Here is a 16,011-nt window from a genome sequence, read left to right as displayed (position 1 = left end):
CCAGGGGCAGGGGTGATTTCTCTCTTTCGCGCTCTCTCTCTCTCTCTCTCTCTCTCTCTCTCTACCTCTTCTCTGGAGAGTGCACGTGCCCTAGGTTAAAAACTCGAAAAAAAATTTTTTTCCTTCTGGGCTGTTATTGTTAAATCATCCATTAGGGGGTGCTCTGAAACACCAAATAAACTTCAGTCCTTAATTTAAAATAGATTGCCTGAGCCTTCCGGTGTTGACTGTTAAAGGTGAACAGGATGTTTATATTATGTAAATACATAAAATATTTTTATTAGAAAGATAGCATTTAGGAGGAAAATTGGGGAAGCCATTAAAATAGTTATTCTCAGTTTTCTCAAACATAAAGGATACATTTTGTAAAACCAAGAGAATCACAAAGAACGTGTATACCAAAAAATTGTACATGCTGACATATCCCCCTTGCACATCCTTGGGGCTGTCCCCACTGTGTGTCCGTTCATGGTAGAGGCAGACGGCTCTGATAGGGGCGATGGAAGGCTGTGACAGTTCCTTGGGGGAGTCTAAATTTTGCCTCCAACTGGGCCTCACCAAACATACTCCTGTTCCACGCTCCATGTTCTGGTCTCTGTGCTTGATCCACCTTCATGTACAGGGGACCCCTTGGAAGCCGAAGTCTGACTGGTTCAGGCAACACCCGCTCTCCTTGGACCACTTCCAAACACCATTCACAGATGGGTTTGACTGATCCCCTCCATAGCACTGGGGGTGAATTTAGACTCTCTTAAAAGTCTCTAATTTATAGGACTAACAGCTGGTGTAATGGTTATATTGCTGGATTCTCACAGAGTGGACTATGGTTTGAGTCCCAGACCTGGTAGCTTAAACTCACGCCAAGTGCGTGTGCATGTGTGCCTAAGATCCTGAGAGGAGAAAGGAGGAGGAGGAATTGCAGCATGGTCAGCTGGATAGGGGGTAGATTTCTTGCCTTTTGTCTCCCTGTCTCTCTGGCAAATATATGCACCCTAGAGCAAAAAATCTCTCAAAAAAAGTCTCTAATGTATGTTGCAATATAATTAAAGGCACAAAATAAATGACAGGAGAAATATGCATTGGGGGGCCGGTCCTCAGACCTATCATTAAATAAAGCCTAAGGATGACCAACGCAATGTGCACACAGCAATCCTGGCTTTGGAGTCACGCTGTCTTGCATTCAAATTCTGGTTGCCCACCTCATTTGTGTGATTTTGGCAAAACCAGATAGTCTCTTTCAACCAGCTCAGTTTTCTCTGGAGTAACGTGTGTGTGTGTGTGTGTGATTCCCATGTGTGGTTGATGCGATTCGCTGAGAACACATGCTTCCAGCACCTAGTCAGCCCATCAGGGCTCAGGGCCGTTTTCTTCCTCTGCGCTTCAACTCACACTGGGCACCTCAGAGCCAGTAACGGGACGCTGCTGTGCTCCCACCAGCCTTCTTCTCTCTTGGCAATTGGCTTCCACCCTTTCCCAATGCAGACCCCTGCCTGGGTTCATGCCATCTTGCTACTTCTGTTTCTTCATTGCTTCGTGCTCTGTGCGGCTGGGTCTTGGGACCATCCTGATAGCCCTCTGGGTACATCCTCTCTCTCCTCGCCTCAACCAAATCTCATGCCTCCCCTCCCACCTCATACTTAAAGCAGGGACTGCCTGGAGGGGTTCAGCGGAGTAGAGCTTTGCAACTGTGCTTGTGCATAGGGGCTGTGATTTTTCTAAATGGATTGGAGAACTGGCGGGTCTGTTCAGGCCTCTGCTAATACAGCTTGCTGGTGAGCAAGAATGCCACCTGCGGTCTGGCACCATCATAAAACCCAAATCTTTTTTGTTGTTGTTTTGTTTTGCCATAGGGCATATGTACCTTACAAGAGTCAAGAGAGGGAACCAGCAGTTAGCGTAATGGCTATGTCGCTGGACTCCCACGTAGTCGACCGCGGTTCGTGTCCCGGACCCGGTGGCTTAAAACTCACGCCGGGCGCGTGTGCGTGCGTGCCCAAGATCCCGAGAGGAGAATGGAGGAGAAGGGATTGCGGCGTGACCATCCCCCCTGGGGGGTGATTTCTCGCTTTCTGTCTCTATGTCTCTCTCTGTCTGTCTGGCGAGCGCACGCGCCCTATAGCGAAAATCTCTCAAAAAAAAAAAAAAAAAAAAAAAAGAGTCAAGAGAGACAGAGAGAGGGAAAATAAGACCTCCCCTCCCCGCCGCAAGGGGGATGGCCATAGTGCAATCCCTTTTCTTCCATTCTCTTCCTGGGATTTTGGGCATGTCCACACATGTGCCTGGAGTGATTTTCAAGCTGCCAGTCCGGGACTAGAATCCTGGCTGACCATGTGGGAATCCAGTGCCTTAACCACCAGCCACCTCCTCATCCCCAAACCAAACCCTTTCAAGAGAGGAATCCCCTAGGGGGAGCCCAGGAAACGTTTGCCAGGGTTGTAGCAGGGAGTCAGATGGGTGAGAAGCGATCTGCGGAGACTGACTGGAGGACACAGCTCTGCGTTTCTGCACATTCGCAGCAGGTGGTTCAGGCAGAAGGCCAAATACCCTGCCTGGAGTCTCAGGTGCCTGAAAGTGGAGGGCCTGGAAACTGCCAGCAGGGCTCTCCGTTAGGACACCTGTGACTTCTCCCATGGGGCTTGGAGGGGTGTTCCTCCTCACTCATATTTAAAACGAATCAACACTTTCTGGATCTAATTTTATGCCGTGTTTCTGAACCCCCTTTTTAAGCTAAAAAGAGCTTTTGAGAAAGCCCATTTAACTGAATTACTTTTTATTCTCTAAACTTGTACAGCCATAAATGCTTTCACAGCTAGGAAGAATTAGCTTTGTTTTCTTAAAAGTTAGCGTTTATATGGGTTTTATGGGAAGTTCTTAAATCCAATCTTAAAATTCCAAGGGAAGTAATACACATAGTAGAAACTCTGCAGACAGACCATTTCACTGATGAAGGGAAGGGCTGTGGAAACCTGCAGCTTTTTCTTTATCGTGTTCCTAATCACAGGCATAGAACTAGACTAGCTGCATTTGATCAAGTTCAAGGTCCTCTGAAACTTGCTCTGAACGCAATTTTTATCTCCAGAACATGTCTGCTCTTTAAAAAAATATTATTTTTGGAGAGATTTTTGCACACGTGCTTGCCAGAGAGACAGAGAGAAACAGAGAGACAGAAAGTAAGAAATCACCCCACCCCACCCCAGGGTGGATGGCCACGCCGCAATCCCTTTTCCTCCGTTCTCCTCTTGGGATCTTGGGCACACACACACACAGGTGCCCGGCATGAGTTTAAGCCCCTGGGTCCAAGACTTGAACTGCTGTCAACCACATGGGAGTCCAATGACATAGCCATTATGCCAACTGCTGGTCCTGTGTCTGCTCTTTAAAAATAGCAACAGCTGCTTGTGTGATGGTCCAAATTACTTCTGGACCCAGTAATCTAACATCGCAGTTTGTAGGAAGGTCCAAATAAAACGCTTTGGGACTGGATGCTGGCAAGGCAGTCAAACGGAATGGTCTGTTAGACCATGTGGGAAGGCTCCTAGTTTGCATCTGGAGACTTCCCTGAGTTAACCGGGCTGTATATGGCTGTGATCCCAGTTGGCTGAGGCTGGATCATGGCACTGGGACCTTTCAGAGAGAGAGATTTTAGCTATACAGCATGCATACTCACTGGAGAGACAGAGAAACGGAAATATGGAAATCACCCCTCAGGGGGAATGGCCACACCACAATCCCTTCTCCTCCATTCTTTTCTTGGGATTTTGGTCACAAACACACATGTACCTGCTATGAGTTTTATGCTGCCTGGTCCAGGACTTGAACTGTGGTTGACTACATGGGAGTCCAGAAACATGACCGTTACACCCTCTGCTGGACCCAATAACTAAACTTTAAAAAAATACTTTAATTTGACAAAGTCATTCTTTTTTGTTGAGATAGATTTTTGCTATAGAGCACGTGTGTTCATGGAGAGAGAGAGACACAGGAAGTAAGAAATCATCACTCCCTCATGGGGATGGCCATGCTACAATCCCTTCTCCTCCATTTTTCTCTCAGGACTTTGGGCACACATGCGCACATACCCGGCCTGAGTTTTCAGCCACCAGATCTGGGACGCGAACTGTGGCCAGCCATGTGGGAGTCCAGAGACATAACCATTAGGCCATCTGCTGGTCTCAATAAAGGTATTTTTTAAAATTAATGGAAAGAGGGCCAGCCAGTGATGTGACAGTTAAGGCAACTGGATCCCACATGGCCAACGGCCTGGTTTGAGTCCTGGACCTAGTGACTTGAAAAACATGCCTCAAATCTGCGTGTGATACCCAAAATCCTAGGAGGAGAGAGGAATGGAAGAGAAGGGATTGAACACGACCATTCCTCACAGGCAGCTCTTTCCTCCTTTCTGTCTCTCAGGGAGCCCTTTAGCAAGCTAAAAGAACCAAAAAAGATAAAAATTAAAAAAAAAAAAGAATGGAAAGAAGTATTGGGTTGTCAGGAAAGTCATGACACATGTTTGCATAAAAACACAAAGAAAAACCCCTCCTGACGTTCTCAGCACCCTGACAGAGAAACGAAGGGCTTCTATTTCCAGAATGTTAGATGCCAGGATGTCAGGGCTTCGAGTTCTTGCATAAGGTGGTGAGCTAAATACCTTGGGCAGAAAGGCAGTTGACGGTAATTCACGGCAAGTTTCCAGTAAGTTTCCCTGGTCGTTCCTGCTGGTGTCGGTTTCTCCCCTCCCTCCGGATAGTTTCTCATTCTCCCTGCGCCTTTACGGTCTGTGGAAGCGCTCTGCCTCTCTCTCTCCCACCGCCTTCTTTTCCTTGTAAATAATGTAATCTCCTTTTTATCTCCACAAAACCCAAATCCAGGTCAGCGACTTCCATTTATAGTTATGCATCTGGTCTCTGCTCCGGGTGCTCACGGGTATTTCTGGAGAGAGGGAGGACAGGGTGTTGAAGGAGTCCTGGCCAGCAGAGGTGGGTGAGGAGAGCAGAGAAGAGTTCTCTATATTCATACTTCACTGAGAGCAAGAGTCTCTGCATTTTTTAAAAGGAATTATTTATTTATTTATTTATTTATGTTTGTTATTATTATTTTTTTATTTGTTCAGAGAGAGAAAGGAAATCGGAGAAAGCCAGCCTCCGGGTCCGGCACTTGAACTGCGGTCAGCTATGTAGAAATCCAGAGCCTTTAACCTCTGCATCACCTGTCGGCCCCAAGTCTCGCATTTTACAAAATATAATAACTGCACGTAATTGGGGGGCACAACGTGGGTTCACAGGGCCAGGATGCACCGTGCAGTGATTCTTCCAGGAAAATTAGCACAGCCGGCATCGCGACCATCTGCCATGACTTGGCAGATGGGGACATTCGAAATCCTCCCCCGAGTTAGAGATTCGCAGCACGTTGTTGCCATCTGTGTTCTCCCCACCGTATTGATGACACTAGACGTCGTTCCTGCACTCTGGCTGCAGTTTCATTCCCATTAATCAGCCTCCCTCTGTCCCCTGTCCCCAGCCTTCCCAGCCCCTGGCAGTCTCTTCACTCTGCTTGTGCTATTTCTCCTTCAGCGCCTGGCTTATTACACTTCACGTACTGTTCTCTAGGCTCGAGGAATCTCGGTATTTAACCGTCTGAACCACTGCCTAATTAATTCACACGCATCCCATCCTTTTTCCTGTTAGAATTTTCGATTTTTCTGAATGCAATTGATTTAAAAGGAAGCATTTTCAGAGGAAACTATTGTCATGTCTCTGAGGACTCTCCAGGAGAATTCTGGGCAGTGGAACTCCTCCGTGTGTTCCTTAGCTTTACAAACGCGGAGTCTATCACTTCCTCGTGGGGCCTGACGTGAAAACAGGGGCAACAACAGTGTAGTCCCGCCAAACTTCACATCCGTTGTTTTCGGGCAGGAGGCAAATTCTGGATCTAGATGAGTTTTTGTTTGTTCTGTTTTATTTCTCACTTGTCAAATTGATGGTTGTGTGGTCTTCTTTGATGTCTAGGATGCCCTGGGGACTGATAATGTAGTCCTGTCTTCTGGACTTTCCATAGTTGATATAACAAATTCCTCTAACGGGTGGTTTCTTTTTATCTTTCTTTTTTCTTTTTTTTTTTTTTTGTCGTAAAGTGCATGCACTTGCTGGAGAGAGAGAGAGAGAAAGTAAGAAATCACCCCTTGGGGTAGGGGGATGGCCACACCACAATCCCTTCTCCTCCATTCTTCTCTCTGGATCTTGGGCATGCACATGTGCCTGGCATGATTCTCAAGGTGCTAAATCCAGGACTCAAACTGCAGTTGGCCATGTGGGATCCAGTGCCTTAACCACCACACCACCTGCTGGCCCTTGCAGATGACTTCCTAACATTCTAGGCTTTGAATATTGACTATGAGGGTTTTTTTTTTTTTTTTTTTTTTGTAGAGGTTTTTGCTTTATGGTGCTTATCAGAAAGAGACAGAGACAAAGACAGTGAGTGGCCATGCCACAATCCCTTTTCCTCAATTCTCCTAGGATCCTAGACACACATGCACACTTACCCGAAGTGATTTTGAAGCCACCAGGTCCAAGACTCGAACCACAGTTGGCCATGTGGGAGTGCAGCGACATAACTGCTACTCCATCTGCTGGCTCCTGATTATGAGTCACTCAGTTGTCGTGGTATGCCTTAGCTCCTTTATCTAATTAGCTAATGTCGTGGTTGATTATTGATCACCCACTTTGTGTCTGTGCATTCATTCTAGGCCTGTGAGGGGTAAAAAGGATAAGAAAGAAGTTGAGGGTATAGACTTGAAGGGAGAAAAAAATGTAAAAAAAAAAGATATATTTATTGTATTATTTGTGTTTATAAAATGCCTTGCATAAATAAAATTGCTAAATATAAGTAGTTATTATAATTACTAGGTTCGTGGTTAAACTGGAGAGACAAATCTTGTGCATGTTAGATAGCTAGAAAAACTCATTACGGAACGTAGGCATGCACAGAATGAATGGGTAGAGATTCTGTATATTGTTTGGAAGTGGCAGAGTTATCATAATGAGGCTGGCTACACTGCAGGCCATCCAGCAAAGAAGTTGCCGATGAAGGAATAATGAAACTACGGAGTATAAAATTCTGGTGCCATCTCGGGAAGGCCAAGAGACTAAAATCACCATGTCCATGGAGTGGAAAGTTCTGCTCTGATATGGTTGGCAATATAATTGGTGTGGGAGCCAAAGAGGAGACGTGAGGAATGTGCAGGATGTGACCGCCAGAATAAGACCAGGGTCTTTATCCAGACATGGCCTTGGACGAGCAAAATGTCTTGGGATTATTTTAAACTGAATGTTCCAAAGTATTGTTATAACAACCTGATACATTCAGTAAAGACTTAAAACCTTACATCCCAAAAGTCTCTAGAGTATATATAAATACTAACAATAAAGTACACCCGTGGTTGTCTTTCTTTAATTCTTGCCCCCCAACTCAAAAACTGTTCACTGTCGGCGGGTACGACAAATCGGTCCTCCCTACCTGTGGATTCTGTGTGTACAGACTCAATCAACCGCAGGTTGAAATAGTAAATATTTGGGGAAAAAATGGTTGTGTCTGTATTGAACTGGTACAGACTTTTTTCTTCTCGTTGATATTCCTGAAACAATAAGCTGTAATAACAATTTATGTGGCACCGACATTGTCTTATGTGTTATAAATAATGTAGACATGCGTTAAGGTATGTGGAGTACGTGTGTATGTCATAAGTAAATGCCATTTTGTGTGAGGGGCTTGGACATGCGTGCATTTTGGTATCGTGGGAGATTCTGGAACCGATTCCCTGTGGATATACCAAAGACCGTTGTAATGTACAAGGAGGACTTATTCAAGGGGCTGGAAAGGTAGGGATGCCTCTCTGCAAGGCTAGTCACAATGTCAGGTGAGGGAAGCCCTTCTGAGTAAAAGACGTGTCACAGTGAAGGTGACCTTGGCTGTAAGGCATGCTGGGGCATGGGAGAAAGGAAGAGATTAAAGTTGGCCCGGGCCTGTTGACATTAAATGAAAGGTAAACACCCGTCTCAGGGTCAGTTGGCCCCCTGATAATGAAGGCAGCTGGAGCCCCCATGGCCAACTGCCCAGTTTGAGTATTGGACCTGGTGGCTTGAAAAACACACCAGCCCATGTGTAAATGTGCCTAAAATCCTGAAAGGAGAGCGAGATGGAGAAGGAATTGTGGTGTGGCCATCCTTCCTAGGGGGTGCTTTCTCACTTTCCCTCCCTCTCTCTCTGTCTCTCTCCAGCAAGTGCAAGTGCCTTATCATGAAATTAAATCAATCAATCAGTCAGTCAAACAATCCTAATAATAAAGAAAAAGGATAAATCTATTATAAACTATAAAGTAGTTTATTTGCGAGTGTTAAACTATTTTGGCCTGAGAAGACCTTCAAATTCCTGCTTGAGTTCCTGTAAGCAAACCGCAACCTCACTTGCTAGTCTGCTTCTTTGGCAAGTAGCTAAATTACAACCAATCCCGGCACCCCCACTTCAGTCACTCACAGACAGCCCGCCCTTTAAAATGTGTTCATGCAGACAAACATCGAGCTGTAACCAATCCAATTATTTTTCCACCTTATTCCCTTGCTTCCGTTTTCTGTGCATCACTTTCCCTTTCTTGCACATAAATGTCACCCCACCATGCGGCTATCCGGAGTTCTTTGGAAGCCATTCTGGGCGCTTCCCATTCAAATTGGTTTTGCTCAGTTAAACTTTACTAAATTAAATTGATGGAAGTTTTTCTTTTAACAGGAGTAAAAGTTAAGATTGCAATTTGGGGTGCAAAGGTCAGGGTGGCCTCTGGTATGTCCAAAGAACCAAGGCAGGTTAGAGAGCTTACCAGGAAAGGGAAAGCTACTTGAGCTGTTTTGAAAGAGAGCTTGTTGGCACGCGTGGGACTTGGCAGCAACTGGCTAGATTCTATCGGCCAGGGGAGGCACCCAGTTGGTAGAGCTAGTCTTCTTTTTTTCTTTTTAAAGACTTATTTATTTCATTTTATTTATCTTTTTTTTTTTTTTTTAATTTGCCATAGGGCTCATGTGGTCACCAGAGAGAGAGATGAGAGATGAGAGATGAGAGAGGAGAGAGAGAGAAGGAAAGTGAGAAAGCAAACAGCCAGAACCCAGGCTTGAACTGTGGTTGGCCATGTGGGAGTCCAGTGTCTTAACCACTACACCAATTGCTGGTCCCAGTAGAGCTAGTCTTAATGTCAGGGCAGGCAGTTTCGTTCCAGGCTGCTGGGTAAAACCAGTCTATTGCATCGGCCCTGTAGGGCAGCCCTTGGGACAGTCATTTGTATTCGCAGCCTGAGCATTTCCCCCGTGGCCTCTTGACTCCATGTCTGTGGGAATGGCAGAATGGATTCACTGCATGCTTAATTCCACTGGTTGGAGTTAGGGAGACATTAGTTGGAACAACAAGGTTGATTTCCCTCTAGGAAGGACTAACAGTCTAAATCATCAGGTCTAAGAAGGCAGAGCAAAGTCGAATTCAGCATTTCTCTAGATGTCCGAGAGGCCTAGGGATCACTTAGGGCATTCAATGAAAACACACGGCCCAGCGCTGTCCCAGATCTCCTACAGCAGACTCTATAGGAGGAGGGTTAGGATTCTGTGTGTAGAACACTAACCGTGGTCTTGATGGCTTCTGAAACCAGGTAAGTTTAGAAAACCCTGCTTTAGTCCAGCCTGGTCTGGCATCAGAATCAAGTTCTCTCACTCACAAGGCAGAGCATGGCGGGAAGCAAGGATTACTTGATTGAGATTACTTTTTGGATTCAGAGGAGTGTGTGACTGATCCATCAGAATAGGATCCTGGAAGCAAGCTATGGCCTTGAGAAATGGGACTGCCATGTGCTAGATGTGGAATTAGGGCCCCAAGGGACCAAAACTGAGGCAAGGCTCTGGTGTTTGCAGGAAACCAGAGATCCTGAGAGACACGAGATCAGTCAAGCACTTAGGCCACAGAGGGGTGGGGTGGTAAAACTCCTCCAGCCCTCTTGATGCAAACAGGAGATTTAGGCCAGGGTCATGTTCCCGTCTTGATGTCTGGTGGGGTAACGTTTGGTGTAAGGCTACTTTCTCATGGGTAAGGAGCAGGTGATGTCTCTGTTGAGAAGGTTGTTATGGATGGTACCCATGGGGGGAAATGGGTGGTCCTCAGGACGTTCACCAATGAGTCTGGGCAGACAGTGAGGGAACTTCAGTTTCTCTTCGTCTTCAGTCCTCTGGGCCCAGATGTCAAAGGATCTGGGTGTCCTCTGTTGAGTCCCCAAGGTCATAGTGAAGTGATCGTGTCTTCTTTCCTTTGAGAAGGAGGATCATGAAGGACCAGACTAGTGCTATGAAGCCCAGGGGACCCTTCCCACAAGACAGCCTTAGTCCTCTGTAGCCTCAAGGATGCCCTGGGGGCAAGAGTGGCTACAGCAGGCAGGTGGAGGGGGTGTGGCTACAGCAGGCATGTGGAAGTGGGTGTGAGATGTAAGAAAATGGTTATCAAGTTCTGTTGGACCAAGAGTAAGAGCTGATAGACAAGGAAAGAATGCATTTTGACTTTGAAAATAGAATGAAGAATAGAAATTACAGTCAAAGTCAAAGAATTCCTCAATAGTCTGGAATAATCTTCACAATTTTGATAAATTTGTTTTCCTCTCTCAACAGGAATCTTCCATTATTCTCTTCATGGCCAAAAGAAAGGATAAGCTTTCTGGTTCACTGTACCTTGTGTCAATACTATAGGTTGTATTTTTATGTTTGGACTTTAAGTCTCTCTTACAATCAATCAATCAATCAATCAACATTTGAGTAACAGGTACTGAGTGAGTTAGGAGACCTGACCTGCACCTTTTAGAGTCCTCTGTGCCCGACACACTCCCATCTATTGCTTATAATCGTGTGGAAACCACTTCTTCCATGAAGCCTCTCCTGGCTGCTCCACCCACCTGTGATTCTTCCAGCCTCAAAGCCCGCAGCACCTTTGCTCTAAGTCCTCTATGGCTCACTGCTTACCTTCTTCTTTCTACCCTTCAACAACGTTTAATTCGTAGGGTATTTATTTATCGACGTACCTGCTCCACGAAGGAAACCTATAGAAGAAGACATCAAATCAATGAGAAAATGGTAGTGAAAGGAAAATCCACACAGGCTTAGAAGATGAAGCCAAGTGTCCCAAACATCTTTTAGATACTCACCATTTCTGACCTGGTGGGCACACCAGTTTTGTGGGATCCAGACCTGAGTAGGGGTGAGCTGTGGGAGATGGACCCAGCTTCAATCCTCACCAGAGTTGTGAGGTTAATAATCCAGCCCCTCTTGGGGCCAGCAGGTGATGTGGTGGTTAAGGTGCTGGATTCCTGCATGGCCACTGTGGTTGGAGTACTGGACCTGGTGGCTTGAGAACCATGTGCATTGTGTGTGCGTGCGTGCCCAGAATCCCAGGAGGAGAATGGAGGAAAAGGGATTGTGGCATGGCATTCCCCTTGAGGGGTAATTTCTCACTTTTCCTCTCACTGTCTCTGGCAAGCACACATACCCTATGACAAAAACCTTTAAAAAAAAGAAAAATTTAACCTCTCTGACCCATCATTTCACCAAATCATGCACTTCTTACTATTATTTGCTTAGAAATTAGGCAACAGCACCTTCTCAATTGTGCTAATATTTCTCATCAAAAGACTTTCTAATTCTACAGATATTTGGGAAGCTCTTCTCTGAGCCTTATTCAAGTTTTGAGGGTTTCTAGGCCAAGAATGTTCAGCCATTTCTATAATTATGCTGAGGAGACAGGAGAGCCCTCGGTGTTTTCCCTTTCCAGGAAACCTCTGCTCCAGCTTGAGTGGACTGAATACATAATATCTAGTAAAAGGAGTCCCCAGCAGATTTGTCATCAAGTGACAGCTGGCTCTGGAGAAGAAACTTCATTTGTCTGCTATTTTCCCTGCGTTGACTAATGGGCAGCAAATATGATCAGGCCATGCTCATCATTTCCCAGTGCTGTGGGAACGATTGCTGGCACCAACAAAGTCATTCGTGGCTCCAGGGAGGACGCTGGATGGAATATTACGAATGTATGGATGCATGGGAATGTAAGCTCTTACCATGGCAACGTAGAGCCCTGGCCCCACTTTGGCCAACCATGTGGGATCTAGCTCCCTTCACCACTAGGCTGCAGGGCCAGGCCTGTGCCATTTTTTTTTTTTTTTTTGGAGAGGTTTTTGCTATAAGGCGCGTGCGCTCACCAGAAAGACAGAGAGAGACAGAGAGATAGAAAGCAAGAAATCACCTCCCAGGAGGGATGGCCACGCTGCAATCCCTTCTCCTCTATTCTCCTCTTGGGATCTTGGGCACGCACGCACATGCGCCTGGCATGAGTTTAAGTCACCGGGTCCAGGACTCAAACTGCGGTCGACTACATGGGAGTTCAGTGACATAGCCATTACACTAACTGCTGGTCCTGGCCTGTGCCATTTTTAAGCATTTGCATTACGAAAGTTAAAAAATTATAATAGGATCACTTCAATTTATAGCTTTATGAAACAAGAATTAGAAAAACCTTAAACTGTGGTATAATTTTCATGCTACTTGACCTTCTAAAATAGTTTTTCCTTATAACAACTATCATTTCAGATAATAACTAGTAATTAGAATATTTTCTCACAGGGCTTATTTCTTGGAAAATGCTGAATTCGTGCTGTTCTATTTTTAAAATCCAACTAAGTTATTCATTTAACATCATGGGTTTAAGTGCTCCTCCGTGAATGAGTGTTTTACTCCCAGGAAGATCCAAAGAAATATTAAGATCCAGCATCTTTCCCCCCTTACATAACAAAGTCCATTACCAGGAACCGAATACTTGAACACGGCAGGAAGTTCCTGGACCCTGCTCCTCGGTACAGCATTGGTATGCCCTGATGTATAGCAGGAATTTTGCCATCATCATCGTTGACCTTTTCTAGGGGTGATGTCGTCCCTGGCGCAATGTGGGCAGAAGGGTTTGAGGCCAAGGGGTGCAGGGTCAGTGTGGGCAGCAGTGTGCAGGGGTCGGCCAGCAGCCCAGGAGCAGGCAAACCTAATCTGGGAGGCCATTGGGTGGCTCTAGGAGCCAGCAGGGTGACATCCAAAGCCAGAGGTAAATAAACCAGAAACCTGGAAGCAAATGCAAGGGGGTCCAAATACATTTGCAAAAGGTGACTCTCCTGCTTTAGGAAGATGTTTCTGAAATCCCCGGTCATGTTCCTCGAGCCCCAGCTAATAGTAAGAAATGTGACTTGCGTCGTGGGCTAGCACACCCCCAGCTGGGTCAGCGTTCCAGAAAGATACTTGCCCCTCCCATGGGTGAGGCACTCCGAGGTTTTCAGCTCTCTTAGGTTCAAGTTTGTTTCACCTAAAGCAGGTGGTAAGAGACCTACTAAACTGACTTCCGATCTGCTGGTCAATAGAAATCCATAGCTAAAAATATATTGTCTAGGGGCCAGCAGGTGGCATGATGGTTAAGGCCCTGGACTCCACCATGGCCTTCCACAGTTCAAGTCCTGGACCTGGTGGTTTGCTTTCTCACTTTCCCTCTCTTTCTCTCTCTGTCTCTCTTGGGTGAGTGCATGTGCCCTATAGTACATTTAAATAAAATAAATAAAATAATAAATATAAATAAATAAATAATTAAATATAGATAGATATAGACAGATAGATAGATAGAGTCTTCTTCCAAAAGAAGAAAGAAGGCATGGTTTTATTATTTTTTAAAATTTATTTGTTTCTTTATTTGTGATAGGACAGGTGAGAGGGGGTGGGTGAGACAGTCTGTAAGATGTAGCCACACTGTGATCCCCTTCATCCAGTCCTCCATCAGATCTCGGGCACTAGTGTGCATGCCTGGTGTATTTCAGGCTGACCAGATCAGGGATTTGAACTGCTGTCACGACAGGGGAGCCAGCCTCTCTGGAGCAGCGCATTAACACCACTTTCTGAATTTGAAGGAGATGGAAAACACCCTGGTTTTGGCTCCAGGTGTGAACAGTTAAGTCAGGGTTAGCAATTGCAAGTCTCCTGGCAGAGTAAGGGTAGAATCAGCTTTCGAACAATACCGATGGCTGGAGCATCCAGAGAAGTAAGGAGCACAGACAGATGACGGTGTGATGGCCAGCTTCAGCTGAGGACGCTCAACCACGATGGAGGTAGATGTGCATAACAGAGGATGAAGACATTAACTTGGGACAGAGGAGAGAAGTGGGAACTTTCAGTACCCTGGGCTCAGCCTCAAAAAGACAGTAGAAGAAAACTACCCTTCTCTGTATAAAGGACACGATGCAACTGTGGTTAAGGATTATCCCAGCGGCTTTACTGAGAGAGGATGCGTTGCCAGTAGATTTATTGGAGGCAAGAAATATTGTGGGTGTAACCAAGAAAGTGTGAAAAAGCTGATCTAATGTCACAGAAGGAAAGGATCCGGGAGACTGAGGACCTGTTGGGCACCTATGGGTTAGTTGTGTGACCTGCCTTCTTAGTATAAGCCTCCAATGCTAGTTACTTAAAGTGACTGGTCACCCATAGTTGTCTCCTTGTCACCCAGCCAGGGCGTTGTCTTCCCTCCGACCTGACATGGAATTACCTGTATTTACCATTATTGGGTTAAACCACAAATACTGAAAGTCTTTGCACCTGGGAGTGTGGAACAGTAACCTTTCACCAGCCACCCTCCTCTCTCTGAAAAGCTGTGAATGAATCTAAGGAAATCTGCCAACTCTTTACAAACTGGACCTTGGGCCAGCCCCGTAGCCTAGTGGTTAAGAAAGCCAGATTGCATATGGTCAACCGTGACTTAAGTCTGGTCCCAGTGGCTCAAAAAATGCTCCATGTACGTGTGTGTGTGTGTGTGTGTCCCAAATCCTGAGAGTGAAGAAATGGAGGAGAAGGGATTATAGCATGACCATGCCCTGTTGAGGGTTGCTTTCTCCCTCTCCTCTCTCTCTCTTTTTCTCTCTGGTGAACATACACACCCTCTGGCAATAAAGAAAAAAACATTGGGCCTAGACCCTCCAAGCTAATGAAAGAAGAGTTTCTTCATGTGGGTGGGAATGGCTGGATCACAGAGCCTGCCTCCTCCTTCTGGAGATTCATCTTTCCCTTGGGGATCACTGATTGGTCTACTCCTGTGTGAGCTCTGGGGTTGCTCATCTCCCCTCACCTGCCCGGGAAGATCTGGGCTCGGTGTCGCCATGGGAGCTTGATGGCAGGGCTAGCTACAGGCAACAGCAACATCAAGCGTGTTGTCCTCAGGACCTTGGGCATGCACAATGCAGCTGGCACGGGTGAGAGTTCATCCCCCTCTTGGCTCTGTGCCCACACCATTCCTGTCATTCACTGCTCTGATTCAAGGTGCTTATGAACGGATCACTGCCCCTTACTGACTGAGAAGGCCCTTCTAGATAGAGCTGTCTTGTCCACCATCCTAGCCCCGTGGTGCTCAGCACACAGCCCTCACACTGATGTTTGTATGGAAATTAACCGTGCAATCAGAGTATGAGTTGTTATTCCAGGTGTCTTCACCAGGCTGAGGTTAAAATTCATAGCTTTTTTTTTTTTTCACTTTGATGGAATTTTATTAACTATGGGGATGTATATAATTTGCTTTTCACACTTCATGATAGCCATCCATGTTGTCATCGTTTAAATAATTAAAATTGTTAATCATAATCTCAGTTATATGTATTTTGGTTAATAAATAGATTTACAAAGATAATATTTATGAAGATAATTAATAGATTTATAAAGCAATAATCAAAATGCTTCTGCCTGGGATCAGCAGTTAGTGTAATGGCTGTGTCGCTGGACTCCCATGTAGTTGACCACGGTTCGCATCCCAGATCCGGTCGGTGGCTTAAAACTCACGCCAGGCGCGTGTGTGCGCATGTCCAAGATCCTGAGAGGAGAATGGAGGAAAAGGGATTGCTGCACGGCCATCCCCCTGGGTGGGGTGATTTCTCGCTTT

The sequence above is a fragment of the Tupaia chinensis genome, unplaced genomic scaffold, assembly GCF_000334495.1.
Source record: "Tupaia chinensis unplaced genomic scaffold, TupChi_1.0 Scaffold144982_1, whole genome shotgun sequence".
In the NCBI taxonomy this organism is placed as follows: domain Eukaryota; kingdom Metazoa; phylum Chordata; class Mammalia; order Scandentia; family Tupaiidae; genus Tupaia; species Tupaia belangeri.
The sequence above is the reverse complement of the archived record's forward strand: the minus strand, read 5'-3'. Positions refer to the sequence as shown.